The following is a 19,126-nucleotide window of genomic DNA, read 5'->3' on the forward strand; positions in this document are numbered from 1 at the left end:
TTATTCAATTTCTTTTCTCTTTGTTTTCTTTTCTTTTCTTTAATTAATAATCCTAAACCAAATTCCTTAATTAATCTAAATTGTAAAATTAAGCTAATTATCTAATTATAATATTTAAAAAAATTCGTTGATCCTAAATTAAAAGAGAAAAATTAATAATCTAAAATTAAAAGTTAAAATGTAAAATGAGCCAATTTTTTTTTGTGATTTTCATTTTAATAAATCAATTGATTAATTAATTAATCCTAAAAATATGAAAACAAAATCTAAATGCAATGCGTGATGTTTTTGATATTTTTGGGGCATTTTCATGTTTTTTATAAAAATTAAACGTGCACAAAAAATGCAAACAATTAACAAAATCCTATAAAATGGCAAATAATTGGGGAAAAAATCTATTCCTTTGATTTTATAGGAGTATTTTGAATAGGGCAAAAATCACATGCTCACAATAAGAGATCTATCTTTTACACCTAAGAGATCTAAAAAAGATACTTTCTTAGTTTCAACATTTGACCCTATTTCTAGAGTGCCAAGCAAATAACTAAAATAGCTAGAGGTATTACATCTGATCAAGCTAGATATTGGCTTGTGCGGCATTGTGAAAAGACAATCACAATATTAGTGGACATTATTATTGAATGCAATGTACGAATTCGTGAAAATAGCATCGCCATGATGTGTTGATTTCTTCCCTATAGTTAGTGATGAGCACAAGCAAATGTATATCAGTAGACGTGTCTTTAATCAGACCCGTCTTTTTTACTTAGATCACAGATAAATATATGTGACAAGTCCTGAAAAATCATTTAAATTATAAGATTTGAAATTATTTTCAATTTAAATACCTACTGAAATATCTGATATCTTAGGCTAGGACTGCTTTTATCACGTAACAAACCTTATAAGCTAGAGAGTTTGTATAGCACTCAACTAGTGTATCAGCTTATGTATATAGAGAGGAAGACTCCTCTTCTATTGTAATAGAGCTTCTGTTAATGAAATATAACACATCATTTCATGGTATCAGAGTCTAATAGTGACTCACGTCCAGTCACAGATGAGGATTGAGGACCTAGTTTTATAGTAGTAGTATATACTAGGTGGACTTGGCCCAAATTACGACGCTTTAGTTGTTAAAAAAATAATATTTTTAATATCTCTAAAAGAATATTCAAATTGACAATAAATTAGAATAATTTTGAGTATAATGTTTATTAACATTAAATGAGTATTAAAATCAATTATAGTTTTGTAAGTTTGAAATTGACCAAAGTTGGTCTTTGTCCGTTAGCTAGTATTAAATATGATAATCGTTTCCTTTAAAACTTTTAAAAGGAATGGTTATAACTGTTTCGGTTTTAGAATTGAATTTTTAATAAATTTTAAATTCTCATTCATTTCAGATCTTGGTATTGAATTCTTCACGAATTCTTAACGTTTTCTTATTGATTTCTTAGCATTGAATTCTCAAAGAATTTTACCGTTTCTTCATTTCTGATGTCCATCTTCTTGGACTATAAATAAAGCTACTTGTTTGTGTTCATGGTAGTAGCGTGCAAAAAGTTAGAAATTTTTCTTCCCTTTTCTTTAGTGCTGGGTTTTCTTCTCATAAATCTTTGTTGTTTCTGCTCCTAGTTAAATTAGAAGAGCTTGTTGAGTCCTGGGAATACGCCAATATTATTCATCTCGGTGTGAACGCAATATCCTTAAGGACAGTGTCCTTGACACGTTTCAAGATAAACCTTTTATTCTCCATAATCATCCAATTTTTACAACAATCTTAAGGATATTTACACGCTGTTATTATGGAGAATAACACTGCTAATGTTGTTGTTGTTGCTACTACACCCGCTGCGCCTACTGTTTCTGTTGTTGTTCCGTCGCTAATTACATGTGCCAAATCTTTTTTCGATGCTTTGAAAATTGCGATTTTTGGTGGAGATAATTTTAACTGCAAGCACGCTGTTGTTGACAAAGGAAAAGAAATTGCAATTAGAAGCATCCTTGTGGAGGACAACAACCGTCAGAGAAAATCAAGTAACATGTATGACGAAAGAAATGGTTATAAGCCCAAAACCAAAAATCAAACCTTCAAGCAAAAAAGCAACTGCGTTGTGTGTGGAAAACCTGGCCACTATGTTACTCAATGTCGAAAAAGGGTTGGGAATGTGTCACTTCCCCAGTTCACCCTCCATGAACATGTCGTGATGGCACCTAGTTCCTACAACTAGGTAAGCCTAACAATGCGGAAATAACAACCTAACTTGCGAAATGGTTAAATAAAGCTAGACATATTAAAATAATAACTGCATATAAGGCTGCTCGGCCTATACAACTCAAAAGAAATGCGGAAGTCTACAACTCAATCCCAAAACCCGGAAACTCACGGGAACCACAGGCTAACAGAGACATAGTACGCTGCTCTAACTCCAGAATATCTAAACATTTGAGAGAAAAGAGATAAACTAAGTACTAAAGCTGGAACAGAACAGAGACTCCTGGTCTGCGGACGCGGCATATATACCTCGAAGTCTCCGTGTATCTCCTCGCCTCAAGGATAGTGCGCCTGAATGGAGGTACCTGGATCTGCACATGAAAAACATGCGCAGGAAGGGCATGAGTACACCACAGCGGTACTCAGTAAGTGCCAAGCCTAACCTCGGTTGGGTAGTGACGAGTAAAGGTCAGGGCCCTACTGAGGTAAAACACAATATATAATAGGTTAAGGGAAACAGAATAGATAAGGTCTACAGCAAGAATCTAAACAGAATAAATAAGGGAAACAGTAATAGGAAGCAGAAACAAAACAATATAAAGAATACTGCTCACAACAGGAAGTAATAGCCGGGGATCTTTTGGTATCCCGAGGATCTCTTGGCATCCTCATCATATACACTAGGGATCTCTTGGTATCCCGAGGATCTCTTGGTATCCTCATCATTCACACGAGGGATCTCTTGGTTTCCCGAGGATCTCTTGGTATCCTCATCATATACACTAGGGATCTCTTGGTATCCCGAGGATCTCTTGGTATCCTCATCATTCACACGAGGGATCTCTTGGTATCCCGAGGGTTTCTTGGTATCCTCAAATCTTACATTTACACGTACCGGGGATCTCTCCCGCACCACAATCCAGAACACAACAAGTACAGGGGGATCTCCCGGGATGCCGTCCCGTAGTCTCAATTTAAAACACACAATAACAGCCCAACACATTAGGATAAATGCTAAACTCAGAACAAGTAATAGAAATCCTAGCCTAACATGCTCCACGGAATACAACAAGACAGTTTAAGCACTTAAGCAAGTAAGTCAACTAAACATACTTCTCTAAACTAGCATAGGACAAACTTACAATTCAAAATAAACAGGTAAGCAAGAAAAACTCAATTTAAATACTTCAAGTAAAAACGGATTTCCAACAATTAGCTCAAGTACGCGCTCGTCACCTCACGTACGAGGATTTCAAATATCAAATATGATGTCCTAAAGGGAAGAGGTCCCCCACACATGGTTAGACAAGCCACTTACCTCGAACCGACTCAAAAATCAACTAGAAATCACGCCTTTGCCACGAGTATCCGACTCCAAATGGCCAAAATCTATTCAATTCAATTACACATGGTACACAACATCGCAAAAAACTGGTTTTGCTATTTAATTCAAAGCTGCGGCGTGAAATTAGGTGAAATGACCAAAATACCCTTCAGGCCAACGTCTCGGAATCGAATAATTTTCAAATTTCCAGAACCCCCGTACTCTCACGAGTCTAACCATATAAAAATCTCCCAAATCGGAGGTCAAACACTCACTCAAAAACCCAATAGTTTAATCTATGAAGTTTCACCCAATTTTCCAATTTTTGATCCCAAATTCGAATTTTAATGATGGATTTAACTACAAAATGATGAAATATAACTTGAAGTGATTAAAGAAACGTTACCCAATAGTCTTCTCTTCAAAACCCTCTGAAACTCGCCCTTCCCCGAGCTCAATTTGATTTTTCTAGCTTATGAAATCTAACCCTCGGAATTTCTATATCTGCACAGGCATTTCCGCTTCTGCGGATGCGGTCCCGCTGATGCGGAACAAATGCCGCTTCTGCAGCTATTAACTAAAATCCAGGTGTTCCGCTTCTGCGATCTTAAACCGCACCTGCGGTGGCCGCTTCTGCGAAATACCTACCGCTTCTACGGTTTCTCACAAATGACCCAGGGCCGCATCTGCGATAGAAGTCTCGCAGGTGCGTAACCGCATCTGCGGTTAATATTCCGCACCTGCGGAAAGCTGAGGGAGCCCAAATTCCGCTCCTGCGATTGGATCCGCTTCTGCGGTTCCCAATCTGCAGAAGCGAAAATACCAGAAGAGAAGAATCAGCTGCTGCAACACTTCAAAATTTTCTCCGTTAGCCACCCGAAATCATCCCGAGGCCTCCGGGACCTCAACCAAATATGCACACAACCTCAAAAACATCCTACGGACTTATCCGTGCGATCAAATCGCCAAAATAACATCATAAACGTCAAATCAAGCCTCAAAACTCATGATTTCTTCCAATTTCTTCATAGAATATCAAATTTCCATTTTAAGTCCGAAACACGTCAAACGACGTCCGTTTTCAACCAAACTTTACAGAAAGCGCTTAAACCATATATAATACTTGTATCGGGCGCCGGGACCAAAATACGGGCCCGATATTATAGTCTTTTAATCAAATTTTATTTCCAATTTCCTTAGTTATTTCCAAAAAACAATTTCATACAAAAATTCATTTCTCGGACTTGGGACCTCGGAATTCGATTCCGGGCATACGCCCAAGTCCCATATTTTTCTACGGACCCTTCGGGACCGTCAAATCACGGGTCTGGGTCCGTTTACCTAAAATATTGACCGAAGTCAAATTTATTCAATTTAATATCAAAATTTAGCATTTTTCTCACAGAATTCATATTTAAGCTTTCCGGCTACGCGCCCTGACTGCGCATGCAAATCGAGGCAATCCTAGATGAGGTTTTCAAGGCCTCGGAAGTACAAAATGGGAAATAAACAAGTGATGACCCCTTTAAGTCGTCACATCCTCCACCACTAAAACAACCGTTCGTCCTCGAACGGACAAAAGAAAGAAGTACCTGAGTCGGGAAAAAGATGAAGATAACGGCTCCGTATATCAGACTCGGAATCCCAAACGGACATCGGTATCACTGAAATGCACTTCCACCGAAACTTATGAAATTTCTTCCAACTTTAAGCTTCCGAAATGAGAATTCTCTCCCCAAATCAACTCTAAACTTCCCGAAACTTAATTCCGACCATGCGTACAAGTCAAAATACCTGAAATGAAGCTGTTCATGGCCTCAGTCTGCTGAACAATGCGCTAGAGCTCAAAATGACCGGTCGAGTCGTTACATCCTCTCCTACTTAAGCATACGTTCGTCCTCGAACGTGGTGAGAACTACACTGAAGTAGTCTGGACTCACTATTTAACTTCTCATGCACCTTCCCGTGCTACTACCACTCAGTTGAGCACATCAGCTCGATCAATTCTGAAGATATTCCTTTTTATTCAAGCAAATAAGCCTTAGAGCCCGATTCCAACATCCGGAATTCTATGCCCAACCTGTTTCCAACATAAGATCACCATATCAATCGCTACACGCTGTACCCAAACATGGCTGCATAACTTTGCTGAATTCACACCTCGTATCACTTTACTCACCGAACCACAATTCTGATCGACTTAGCCAAAATCCCACGAATCGGGTGCTCCCAGTGCACCCCAAGACATACACAGGTCTTACTCTAACTCTTACAATGCCGTCACGACGGAAGAGATGTGCAGAAATTCATAATCGACTGCCGAGTCAACCAATCATTGAGTCTATACTTCTGACAAGGACCATTATCTCATTCTGAACAAAATAATGATCTTTGCTCCTTAATATATTTCACGTAATAGGATTGCACTGATCCTGAATCCAACAATCTCGTCTCACCCAGTACGAACTGCTCAGGCAATAAGCCACCCCGACATGACCAAAAGTCTCATATGATGCCACAATGTGCCAATAGGCTACCAATTAGAATGCGATACAAAAAGGAAAAAGAACTCTGAAAAGAAATTTCAATTACCCCGCTCGCGAATCATACATGCGACGCGGGCGCACAACTAATATGAGCTTCCTCCAGAAAATAGGAAACAGAACACAATAAACAGATATGGGAAGCTGTACTGGACATCACACTATTGCGGCGTACAACCCGATCCGAGCAATCATAACCATGGCGGCGTGCCACCCGATCCACACAACATAACCATGGCGGCGTGCCACCCGATCCAAGTAACATACCCATGGCGGCATGCCACCCGATCCACATGTGGAACTCACATAAGGAGATGGACATCGAGCTAAATTGCTCATTACAACAAAATACTGAATATCAGTCATAAACACGCTAAGTGTATAATACCATTCCCTGGGGAGACATGTAACGCTATAAATCCACAAACTCGAGCACAACTGAAGTGCGATATATGATCTGAAATCTCAAGAGCCATCCTGCTCATATAGCCTCATCTCTATGCGGAACCTCAACACATAAGAAATTCACCAAGCCGTCTCACAACTCGCACGACGCAATACATCATTACATGAAATAGCTTACAGCGAAATACCACCCCGACTCCCTTCCATAAGGAGCGTATTGCTGAGATGAACACATCTGGCCTGATATAAGCCCCTGTTCACATTTAAATCAATCCACTGACCTCAAGCCGATTTCTAATTGCACCAACTAGGCTAATAACCCTTCAAAGGTCCATAATAACTTCCCTTTTCATAACACACAAGAACAATCGTCACTCAGGAGTAAATCCTCCGCAGTCCACAACTCAATAAACTGAGTGCCCTCCAGGCATATATTCTCAAATCAACGATATCATCACAACCTCCATATTTGGTTTAAGTCTTTAATCAACCCAGTGACTACCTGCCACACTTATACAATCTTCTCCTATATCCTACCATAACAAATAACTGGGTCGTACCTCCAAACCACCGGCCGCACTAACGCTGAAAAGCGGTCAAGAATCATTAACCAGGATGCAAAGCCCTTTTTACCAAACACCGATCTCAGGTGACGCTGATGACAAAACCAACTTACCTCGAACATCGAAACTCCTTTCCTGCTCATTCGAGCTCGTGACATCTGTCCACACCGAGCTGTTACCTTGATCTTTACTTTTAATTCCATACCACTCACCGCACCTAACATGCCAACATACGATAGAACCCGTTTTTCATGATAGCTTCGGAACCGCTATTAGGCTAACACTTCATCACATAAAAGCTTTTCACTTAACTCACTTCAGGAGAACCGTTGCAACATTTAGGTGAATTCTCATAACCGTAGAATATGCAAATCTCCAAGTAGTGGCCTAAGCCACCATGGCCATTCCAGGATCCGCCTTCGACAATCGACAAGCCTCACACGTACCGCCACAAATCACATGCATAACTTGATCACGCTGAAGGAACTGACCTCTACCACCAATACGCCAACTCAACTATGGTTAACCAATATATCTTCCTTCGATTTACCCCGATTGCCTTAATAATAACAATAACTCCTTTCAACACATAACACACTCCATTCGCACTCACCCCGAGTGACCTGGAACCGCGAGACCATGCTGTCTCAAATCCCATGAACCATTTCATACCTTCCTTGTGCGCACATTCGCACCCTCAACTGACATGCCCATTCTGCTAATCCTTCTACGAGTCCGAAGTCCTTTCTCATCTTTCTCTCAAGTGCTACACCGCAAGTCAAAACATCATAGGACATTCTGGGTCTCCACTCATAAGCATGCTGCAAAAGCTTGATTCTTACATGTACTTATAGGCTCAAAATCATTAGGCACCATGCTTTACCTCTCTTTGAATCCATTAGGACCGTCGCTGAGAGCCACCCGCTCTGACTTGGTCCCGAATATAATCAACTCCATGAATCTTATAACACATGAATATCCTCTCGACGAGGCACCCGGCGGAATCACTCCCCTCGAAACTCGCATCCATACAAGGCATAAGTCCCGAATCCTTCTCCAAGCCTGAACATGAGCCAATAAGGCCAACCATAGCACCCTTTAACAATTCCTTTGCTCAAATTACCACTTATGTTCTTTTCTCGTAGACGAATAACCCAGAAATATGCTAACAACCTGAAAACCTCGCAAGTGGTTAACCATGCAACCCAATCATAGGCGGTGGGACTCTCCCACTTAGCTTGAAGCCACTATTACACAACTCTAGAGTTCACCAGGATTCTTAATCTCTTATTGACATAATCTTGCGCAACCAACCACCAAAATTCTCGATATCTTACTTTAGAAACCTCCTTTTTATACTCTAAATCATTGACAACATTCGCTCGACCGATCCTTTCGCTGTATAACCAATAGAATTCTTCGCACAAGCCTCGCCAACCACGCGACCGCTAAGCTACTCGCAGAAATAACCCACCTGTAGAAATCACTCCCCGGCATCTTCCAACGCTACTGCATGGTGTACAATCACCACGACATCAATAACCCACCCTGAGTCCGAGCTCACTCTCCAGTTGCACAAGTCCATTCACCCCTCGTGGACATCAATTAAATGTGCGGCAATATTCTTCCAATCCAAAGTTATGTTGTATCCTTCTTCATTCAAGAAGCTCCTTCCCATTATATCAAATCTCCTGTCGCATAATAGCTCATACTTCTCATTAAATCCGTAGACCCCAATCACCAATCACAAATATTCTCAAATCACTCCAAACCCTCCATAAGGTACGTGGTCAACCCACTGCAAAGCCCATATGTAACTCCGCCACTCTCCCACTTTGGCGGAACTCATCCCCTTAATCGACTACTTGGCCCTTGGCCTCTTATACTCGGCCTCCTAGAAATTTTAGCCACCGCCTGACACTTCCCACATGTCTTTCCTCATCCTTTATTGCTCAGCCGCCGCCTCAAATAAAATCTATCTTCGTGGCACTTGAACCCACAATTGCTGCTAACTTTACACCCTTCCGAAGGTCATCTTCCTCGAGTAGCACGTGTCCTCACCATTTGTGAGAGAATAGAAGGCAGAATTTTAGGATTGTGATGTCAAAAATCTCGCACGACAGGGAATCAAATGAAGTGAAATTTTGCTAACGGTTGCATAGCCTCTCGTAGATAAGTACAGACGTCTCCGTACCGATCCGCGAGACTCTAATAAACCGGCCCGTGTTCCGTGACTCCTATGAACCTAGAGCTCTGATACCAACTTGTCGCGACCCCAGTTCACCCTCCACCATGAACATGTCGTGATGGCACCTAGTTCGTACAACTAGGTAAGCCTAACAATGCGGAAATAACAACCTAACTTGCGAAATGGTTAAATAAAGCTAGACATATTAAAATAATAACTGCATTTAAGGCCGCTCGGCCTATATGACTCAAAAGAAATGCGGAAGTCTACAACTCAATCCCAAAACCCGGAAACTCACCGGAACCATAGGCTAACAGAGACATAGTACGCTGCTCTAACTCCAGACTATCTAAACAACTGAGAGAAAAGGAATAAACTAAGTACTAAAGCTGGAACAGAATAGAGACTCCTGGTTTGCGAACGCGGCAGATATACCTCGAAGTCTCCGTGTACCTCCTCGCCTCAAGGATAGTGCGCCTGAGTGGAGGTACCTGGATCTGCACATGAAAAACATGCGCAGGAAGGGCATGAGTACACCACAGCGGTACTCAGTAAGTGCCAAGCCTAACCTCGGTTGGGTAGTGACGAGGAAAGGTCGGGGCCCTACTGAGGTAAAACACAATAATAGGTTAAGGGCCACAATATAGATAATGTGTACAGCAAGAATCTAAACAGAATAAATAAGGGAAACAGTAATAGGAAGCAGAAACAAAATAATATAAAGAATACTGCTCACAACAGGAAGTAATAGCCGGGGATCTCTTGGTATCCCGAGGATCTCTTGGCATCCTCATCATATACACTAGGGATCTCTTGGTATCCTAATCATTCACACGAGGGATCTCTTGGTATCCCGAGGATCTCTTGGTATCCTCATCATATACACTAGGGATCTCTTGGTATCCCGAGGATCTCTTGGTATCCTCATCATTCACATTTTACATGTGTCGCGAGGATCTCTTGGTATCCCGAGGATCTCTTGGTATCCTCAAATTACATTTACATGTGCCGGGGATCTCTTGGTATCCCGCACCTCAATCCAGAACACAACAAGTACAGGGGGATCTCCCGGGATGCCGTCCCGTAGTCCCAATTTAAAACACACAATAACAGCCCAACACATTAGGATAAATGCTAAACTCAGAACAAGTAATAGAAATCCTAGCCTAACATGCTCCACGGAATACAACAAGACAGTTTAAGCACTTAAGCAAGTAAGTCAACTAAACATGCTTCTCTAAACTAGCATAGGACAAACTTACAATTCAAAATAAACAGGTAAGCAAGAAAAACTCAATTTAAATACTTCAAGTAAAAACGAATTTCCAATAATATAGCTCAAGTACGCGCTTGTCACCTCACGTACGAGGCTTTCAAATATCAAATATCATGTCCTAAGGGGAAGATGTCCCCCACACAAGGTTAGACAAGCCACTTACCTCAACCGGCTCAAAATCAACTAGAAATCACGCCTTTGCCTCGAGTATCCGACTCCAAATGGCCCAAATCTATTTAATTCAATTACACATTGTAAACAACATCGCAAAACAACTGGTTTTGCTATTTAATTGAAAGCTACGGTGTGAAATTAGGTGAAATGACCAAAACGTCCTTCAGGCCAACATCTCGGAATCGAATAATTTTCACATTTCCAGAACCCTCGTACTCTCACGAGTCTAACCATATAAAAATCTCCCAAATCGGAGGTCAAACACCCTCTCAAAAACCCAATAGTTTAGTCTATGAAGTTTCACCCAATTTTCCAATTTTTTATCCCAAATTCGAATTTTAGTGATGGATTTAACTATAAAAATGATGAAATATAACTAGAAGTGATTAAAGAAACGTTACCCAATAGTCTTCTCTTCAAAACCCTCTGAAAATCGCCCTTCCCCGAGCTCAATTTGATTTTTCTAGCATATGAAATCTAACCCTCGGAATTTCTATATCTGCACAGGCATTTCCGCTTCTGCGGACAAGGGACCGCATCTGCGATCCCGCTGATGCGGAACAAATGCCGCTTCTGCGGCTATTAACTAAAATCCAGGTGTTCCGCTTCTGCGGTCTTAAACCGCACCTGCGGTGGCCGCTTCTGCGAAATACTTACCGCTTCTGCGGTTTCTCACAAATGACAGGGCCGCATCTGCGATAGAAGTCTCGCAGGTGCGTAACCGCATCTGCGGTTAATCTTCTGCACCTGCGGAAAGCTAAGGGAGCCCAAATTCCGCTCCTGCGATGGGATGGCCGCTTATGCGGCTCCGCTTCTGCGGTTCCGAAGCCGCAGAAGCGAAAATACTAGAAGAGAAGAATCAGTTGCTGCAACACTTCAAAATTTTCTCCGTTAACCACCCAAAATCATCCCGAGGCCCCTGGGACCTCAACCAAATATGCACACAACCTCAAAAACATCCTACGGACTTATCCGTGCGATCAAATCGCCAAAATAAAATCATAAATGTCGAATCAAGCCTCAAAACTCATGATTTCTTCCAATTTCTTCATAGAATATCAAATTTCCATTTTAAGTCCGAAACACGTCAAACGACGTCCGTTTTCAACCAAACTTTACAAAAAGCGCTTAAACCATATATAAGACTTGTACGGGGCGCCGGGACTAAAATATGGGCCCGATACCATAGTCTTTTAATCAATTTCCATTTCCAATTTCCTTAGTTATTTCCAGAAAACAATTTCACACAAAAAATTTATTTCTCAAACTTGGGACCTCGGAATTCGATTCCGGACATACGCCCAAGTCCCATATTTTCCTACGCCCAAGACCCATATTTTCCTAACGAAGTCAAATTTATTCAATTTAATATCAAAAATTAGCATTTTTCTCACAGAATTCATATTTAAGCTTTTCGGCTACGCGCCAGGACTGTGCACGCAAATTGAGGCAACCCTATATGAGGTTTTTAAGGCCTCGAAAGTACAGAATGGGAAAGAAACAAGTGATGACCCCTTTGGGTCGTCACACTAGCCCATCTGACAACCTTCACATTTGCGAAGAACATCTCGCATTTGCGAGGAAGGCTGGCCCAGAGGTCTTCGTATTTTGCGAAGCAAAAGCTCGCATTTGCGATCCCTAATTTCATCGCAATTGCGATGCCTGATCTCGCAATGCGAGATCAGGGTCCTGCTACACAGTTGCAACATACCAGCAATCTTACTGAGACCAAATTCACTCCGCGGCCTATCTAAAACTCAGCCGAGCTCTCGGGGCTCCAAACCAAACATGCACGCAAGTCTAAAAATATCATACGGACTTGCTCGTGCGATCAAATCATCAAAATAACATCAACAACTACGAATTCAACCTCAGATTCATGAAATTCCTTAACACATTGAAACTTCCATTTTCTCAACTAAAGGTCCAATTTATACCAAATCCACTCCGATTCTTACCAAATTTCACTGATTTGACTTATTTACTATTTTAAACCTGTACCGAGCTTCGGAACCAAAATAGGGGCCCGATACCATCAAGAACACGCATCATTTCATTTCAAAAAGCCTTTATATTTTCCAACAAATAATTTTCTTTAAAAATTCTTTTCTCAGGCTAGGGACTTCGGAATTCGATTCCGGGCATACGCCCAAGTCCCATATTTTACTACGAACCCTACGGGATCGTCCATCTTTTTCATTTATTTTGTCAATTTTGGCTAAGAACTCAGAAGTCAAGTTTCATTCAAATTAGTTAATAATTAATCGTTTTGACTGACTGTTTTTACGTAAATGATAAGTAGAAAAGCGGTAGGAACTAGAATAAATAGTGCAGTAGCAATAAATGCAAGAATATTTACTTTCATAATCTCATCGGTTTTTTACTTCACAATAACTCGGGATTTAATCCCATAGAGATGATAAATCTTTGACCTATTCAATGAATGAATATTACCACTTGATGATCTTGAATCGGATCAGTATCATGAATAACAATATCTGAACTATCAAATCAATGATCATGGGTCTGGGTCTGTTTACCAAGAATGTTGACCAAAGTCAACTTTAATCAATTTAAAAGGCCAAATTCATTAATTTTTCCTAAATTTCACATAAAGGCTATCCAGAAACGCGCTCGGACTGCGCATGCAAATCTAGGTGAGACAAAAGAGGTTTTTAAGGTCTCAGAACACAGTTTTGAGTTCTAAAACAAGAGATGACTTTTAGGATCATCACAGACTTACTACAATATCGATGTCCTGAACAATTTTATTCATCCGGATAGTAACAAATTAGCTCTTCCGGGGCTCTTAATTAACTTCGTACTACAAAATCTTTTGTACATCATCCATACGGTGAATGTCTCCTTCACGAAGAAAATTATATCATAATATTGTCATGTTCAAAATCATCATAAGCAAAATCATTTTTGCTTTAATTTTGCCTTTAACAACTTTTTATAACGGATGTCAAAATATTTTTGGCGTACCACACGTACGCGACCAATGACATATTCATGTAACCACACAGTAATGTTCATTATCTCTCTTCCTGTTTACATCTTTTGTCTATTTTATTATTTTATATTGTTACTTTAAGCTTAGTTTCATAACACGTTATCAACACGAGAGCTCTAATTTTTTTTTTTTATCATCATCTCCTAAGAGAGACAATGACTTATTTCATGGTAGACTACGAAAAGCCAGCAACCTAGAATCAACTAAGTTGAGCCATCGGCATTTCATATTCCATGTTGATCAGTTTGCTTATATTGTCCATTTTGGTCACGTTATATTTTTCAATAATGTTTTGGTCTTCTTCAACTTCAAAGTAAGCCACAAAATTCGGCATACAAGTTGAAGCGTTGTAGCAAAATTTTCATATGGTCCTTTTATATGTAGCCAGGAAAATGAAAAGGTAATATTGCGATTTCATAGTGCAATCCGAGGAATGCATCTTAGGTCTATCATAGCTTAACCTTGAAGATACACTAATATATTAAAATAAAAATTGAACATTGGTTTACTCACTCACTCTTAAATCCGTTAATTTTATGTAATTTATTGCTTTCGACTGTTCTACTTACTATCATGAATTGCAGGAATTATATGTTAGCTTGGTGTGGAAGAAACAAGGTAGCCTGCAATGATCGGACCGGCCGTTTTGAGTTCTAGCGCGTAGTTCGGCGGTTTGAGGTTGTGAGTAGCTTCACTTTATGTTTTATGACTTGTACGTGTTCGGGAAGTTCGGCGTTGTTTCGGAAGGAAAATTTCCAATTTAGAAGCTTTAAGTTAGAAGAGTTGACCAATGTTGACTTTTGAGTAAACGACCTTGGAATCGGGATTTAAAGGTTCCAATAGGTTCGTATGATAATTTTGGACTTGGGCGTGTGTTCGGATCGGGTTTCGGGTGATCCGAGAGTGTTTCGGTGCGAAAGTTGGTTCTTTGAAGGTTCTCTAGCACTTTAAATTTGGTTTGGAGTAAACTTTGGTGTTATTGACGTTTAGGATTCCGAACCTGGGAATAGGTCTGTACGGTAATTTGTGGCTTGTGCATAAAATTTGGTGTCATTCCGAATTGTCTAAGCATGTTTCGACGTGCTCGGAGTTGGTTGGAATGAGTTTGAAGCGTATAAGTTGATTAATGAGGTTTTGAGGTGCGATTCTTGATTTTGGTGTTGTTTATGTGTTCTGAGGTCTCAAATAGGTCTGCATATATTTATGGACTTAGCCATACATTTGGACGGGGTCCCGGTTGGCTCGGGTGTGTTTCGAACCGCTCGGAGCATGTTTGAAATTGGCTGGAAAATGCTGGTATACCGGTGTACTAGTGTGCTTCGCGATCGCGAAGAAGGAAAATTGGGGGGCAACTAATTGCCCTACACAAACGCGAAGAAGGTCCTGTGATCGCGAAGGTTGGCCTGGAAGTGTATCACGAACGCGGAGGCCCAACCTCGATCGTGAAGAGGAAATTAAGGAACTGGGCAGGAGACCTTTGGCCTACGCAAACGAGAATTGGGGATCGCGAACGCGGAAGGCGGGGCAGTGATGCTTCGCGAATGCAACCTCCATGCTGCGAACACGAAGAAGGTTTTTGGGAGCTGTGGATTTTGGCCTTGGCGATCGCGAGGCATTTTTCGCGATCGTGAAGAAGAGATCACTGGGCTGAATAGATTTTTAATATGGGACTTATCTCTTTTATCTCATTTCCCACTTGGTCTTGGGCGATTTTTAGAGCATTTTATGGGGGATGTTTATCAGCATCAAGAGTTTCGGATTGATGGGTACCGGTTTGAGGTGCTAGAGAGGCGTTGGAGCCGAATATGGAACTTCGGAGCAAGGTAAGTCTCATGTCTATCCTTGTGAGGGGGAAATTATCTCGTAGGTGTTATATTTGTAATGTGCTACTTGTTGTGAGAGCTACGCACGTATGAGGTGACGAGTGTCCGTGTGTATGCTAGAATTCCTGATTATGTCTAGGTAGACTTAGACTCACGCCATGCTTAAATTGTACTATTTGAGTTATCCTTGCCTGTTTAATTGCTTTAATTCATATTATGACCTAAGTAGACTCGCGTAGAGTAATGGACTCGCTATCTTAAATACTTGACGAGCTACTTATTAGCCGTAGAAATTGTGCTTCCCTTACAAATTCCTTCCGTGTTGTGCGTATTTATCGAAAAGTTTCCTTAAATTTCTCACACACACATATATTCATGCGTGGGGTCAAGGACCAGTTAAAGCCTCTTATTCGAATGGGATCGGGCCATTCGCCTCGGCAAGATATCTTAATACACTCTTATGGGATCGGGCATTTCGCCTTAGTAAAGTAACTTATTCTTATAGGATCGGTCCGTTCGCCTCGGCAGAGTAATATATTCTTATGGGATCGGGTCGTTCGCCTCGGTAATTCTATGAAATACTCTTATAGGATCAGACCATTCGCCTTGGCAGTTCTATTAAATACTCTTATGGGATCGGGCCGTTCGCCTCTGCAGTTCTATGAAACACTCTCATGAGATCGGGCCGCTCGCCTCGGTAGAATCGTGCGAATACTTGATGAGAAGTCCGGGTGCTCATGAATTTCCTGACTTGAGATGTGACCGTTGATTTGGTATCGACCATTACATATTCCATTTGAGGATGTATTCAATAATTGAGGATTTGTGTTTATTGTTCAGTTGTAGACCTTATTATTTACCTATATCCGTACTCATTATTTACTTACCATGTTTCATAATTGTCTACTATATTATATTTGATTTACTGGACCACTAGTAAGTGTCAATATCGACCCCTCCTCACTACCTCTTCGGGGTTAGGCTAGATACTTACTGGTTATACGTTGATTTACGTACTCATGCAACACTTATGCACTAAATATCCTGGATCTGACACGTTAATTTGATGGTCATCATAGTGCATAGGCGCAGCTATTGAGGAGATTTTATGGTGAGCTGCATTCCATGCTACGATGCACAGCATATATAGTATCCATCATTACTTTTTACTTTATCTTCTCTATCTTTTATTCCAGACAGATGTTGTATTGCTATTGTACTTTCTAATCGACGCTCATGCACTTGTGACACCGGATTTTGGGGGTTTCTAGTGGATGATCATTATTGTGGTTCACGTTATTATTATCATTTCACCTTGCGATTTATTTACATTCGGACATTGGTAAAGAAAGTCACAGGTTTCTATGAGTGCCACATTTTATTCTATTTATTTAATGAAATTCTTGATTTTTAAAATAAAAAATAGATAATTATTTAGATGGTTCCCATTAGCTTGCCTAGCGGCGACGTTGGGCGCCATCACGGCCTATAGTAGATTTTTGGTCGTGACAAGGACCGTCAAATGCTAATATTTAGTCCAATAAATAAACTTTAGTGGTTCTATAACTTATAACATAATAACTATAAAAGCTAGACATGTATATTAGGAATATAATAATTACTATATCATAGAATTCCCATGAAATTAAATTTTAAGCATGTTAGAGCTAAATACTGTTAATCCGGAAAAAAAAAGTAATTTTCTAAATCATAATACTTATGTCACATGATTATGTTGGATTGGGATTTTACTTTGCAATTTTTATTTGGTTTCGTGATATGATTCTATTGTTTCTTTGAGGAAAAAAAACTTTTGTGAGTGAAAAAAAAAACTTTACACTTAGTTTTCTATTTTGGCAAAGGTAGTGTATTACGTTAATCTTCTGCTTTGAGCAAATAAAAAATAATGTCAATTATATTATGATCCATACTAATTAATTAAATGCACATATTGTCTATCTAGGTTGATTATTTTTCGAAAATCATCTTAAAAAATAATAATTTTGGGGACCAATAGTATTTGATGTGCTTCAAAATCTTGATTAAGATATGAGATTACATGGATACCCACTAATGGGCTTTCTCTTTGTCACGATCCAAAATTCACTAGTCGTGATGGCACCTAACCCAACCTGCTAGGTAAGCCAACTACTAACTAATTCAATTTCAACATTTGCTAATAAGTCAGTTAAACAAAATAAATTATCTGGATCTATTACACCTCCCAAGGACTGGTAGTACAAATCATCCCACTCAACCACTCGGTACTGTATATGACCCATACGGCCCAGGAAAATCCATCCCGGAACATACTCAACAATACGTCACTCAGTACCGAGGAAAAAGGGAAATCCATCCCTGTGGAGAAATCCATCTCCATATATCAATACTTCGGACAAATCCATGTCCGGGAAATCTATCCCTCAATAATATCATCCGCGCTCACTAGGGGTGTGTTATAGACTCCGGATGGGGATCCTACAGCCCAAACGCTATCATAATCATCTATATAACTGCTGCGGCGTGCAGCCCGATCCCATAACTGTCACTCATAATCAGGCTCTCGGTCTCACTTAGTCATCACTCTCCAGTCTCACCCACGGGCTCACAATGTCATGAAAATTGACCTGGAAAAATGATATGATGTATCAACAAGTAACAACTGAGACTGAGATATGATATGAATGCATGAATGCGACTGAGTACGAAATATCAATCAAATTAATGATATGACAGCAAGAAACAACCACCATGGGTCCCAACAATATCAGCGTAAAGCCTAAACATGATATCTAGCATGATGTGCAGTTCATTTAATTTATCGCATGGTGAAAACACAGATATCAACAAAAATAGGGTCACTATTCAGTGCCCTGGGAATAAAAGAGTCACAACTCACAGGGTGCACACCCACACGCCCGTCAGCTAGCATGTGCGTCACCTCAACACCAATCACATAGCACATAAATCGGGGTTTCATACCCTTAGCACTAAGTTTAGAAAAGAGTTACTTATCTTAAGCAAGCCAATCCCGACACCGAGCAAGCCACGCGATGCTCCAAGAATGCCATCACGCACGTAGAGACCTCCGAACGGCTCAAAACTATCCAAAAGCAACTCAAATACATCAGATAAAGCCCAAGGAAGCAATTACAATTGATAAAAATCAAATTCTACATCGAATTCCATTTCCGGCCAAAAATCACACCCGGACCCACACCTCAAAACTTGACAAAACTCACAAAATCCGATGTCACGACCCAAAAATTCCTCCGAAGGAGATGTGATGGCACCTAGTCTCTAAACTAGGTAAGCCTAATATTAACTGAAATTACATTGATATTTACTAACTTTAAATTAAATTTCTGTGAACAAATTACAATTTTCAAAACCGGTGGTACAAGTCATAAGCTTTTATAAGAGTAGTTATACAAAATAAATACGTCACTGTTCCGAAATAAAAGGAACCAATGAAAACAAGTACAACTGAAGGTGACTCCGAGGCCTGCGAACGAAGCAGCAGGTTTACCTTGAGTCTCCGCTGCGACGATCCGCACAGCTACTATCGACCAAATACCTGGATCTGTACACAAAAA

Source organism: Nicotiana attenuata, unplaced genomic scaffold, assembly GCF_001879085.1.
Source record: "Nicotiana attenuata strain UT unplaced genomic scaffold, NIATTr2, whole genome shotgun sequence".
NCBI lineage: Eukaryota > Viridiplantae > Streptophyta > Magnoliopsida > Solanales > Solanaceae > Nicotiana > Nicotiana attenuata.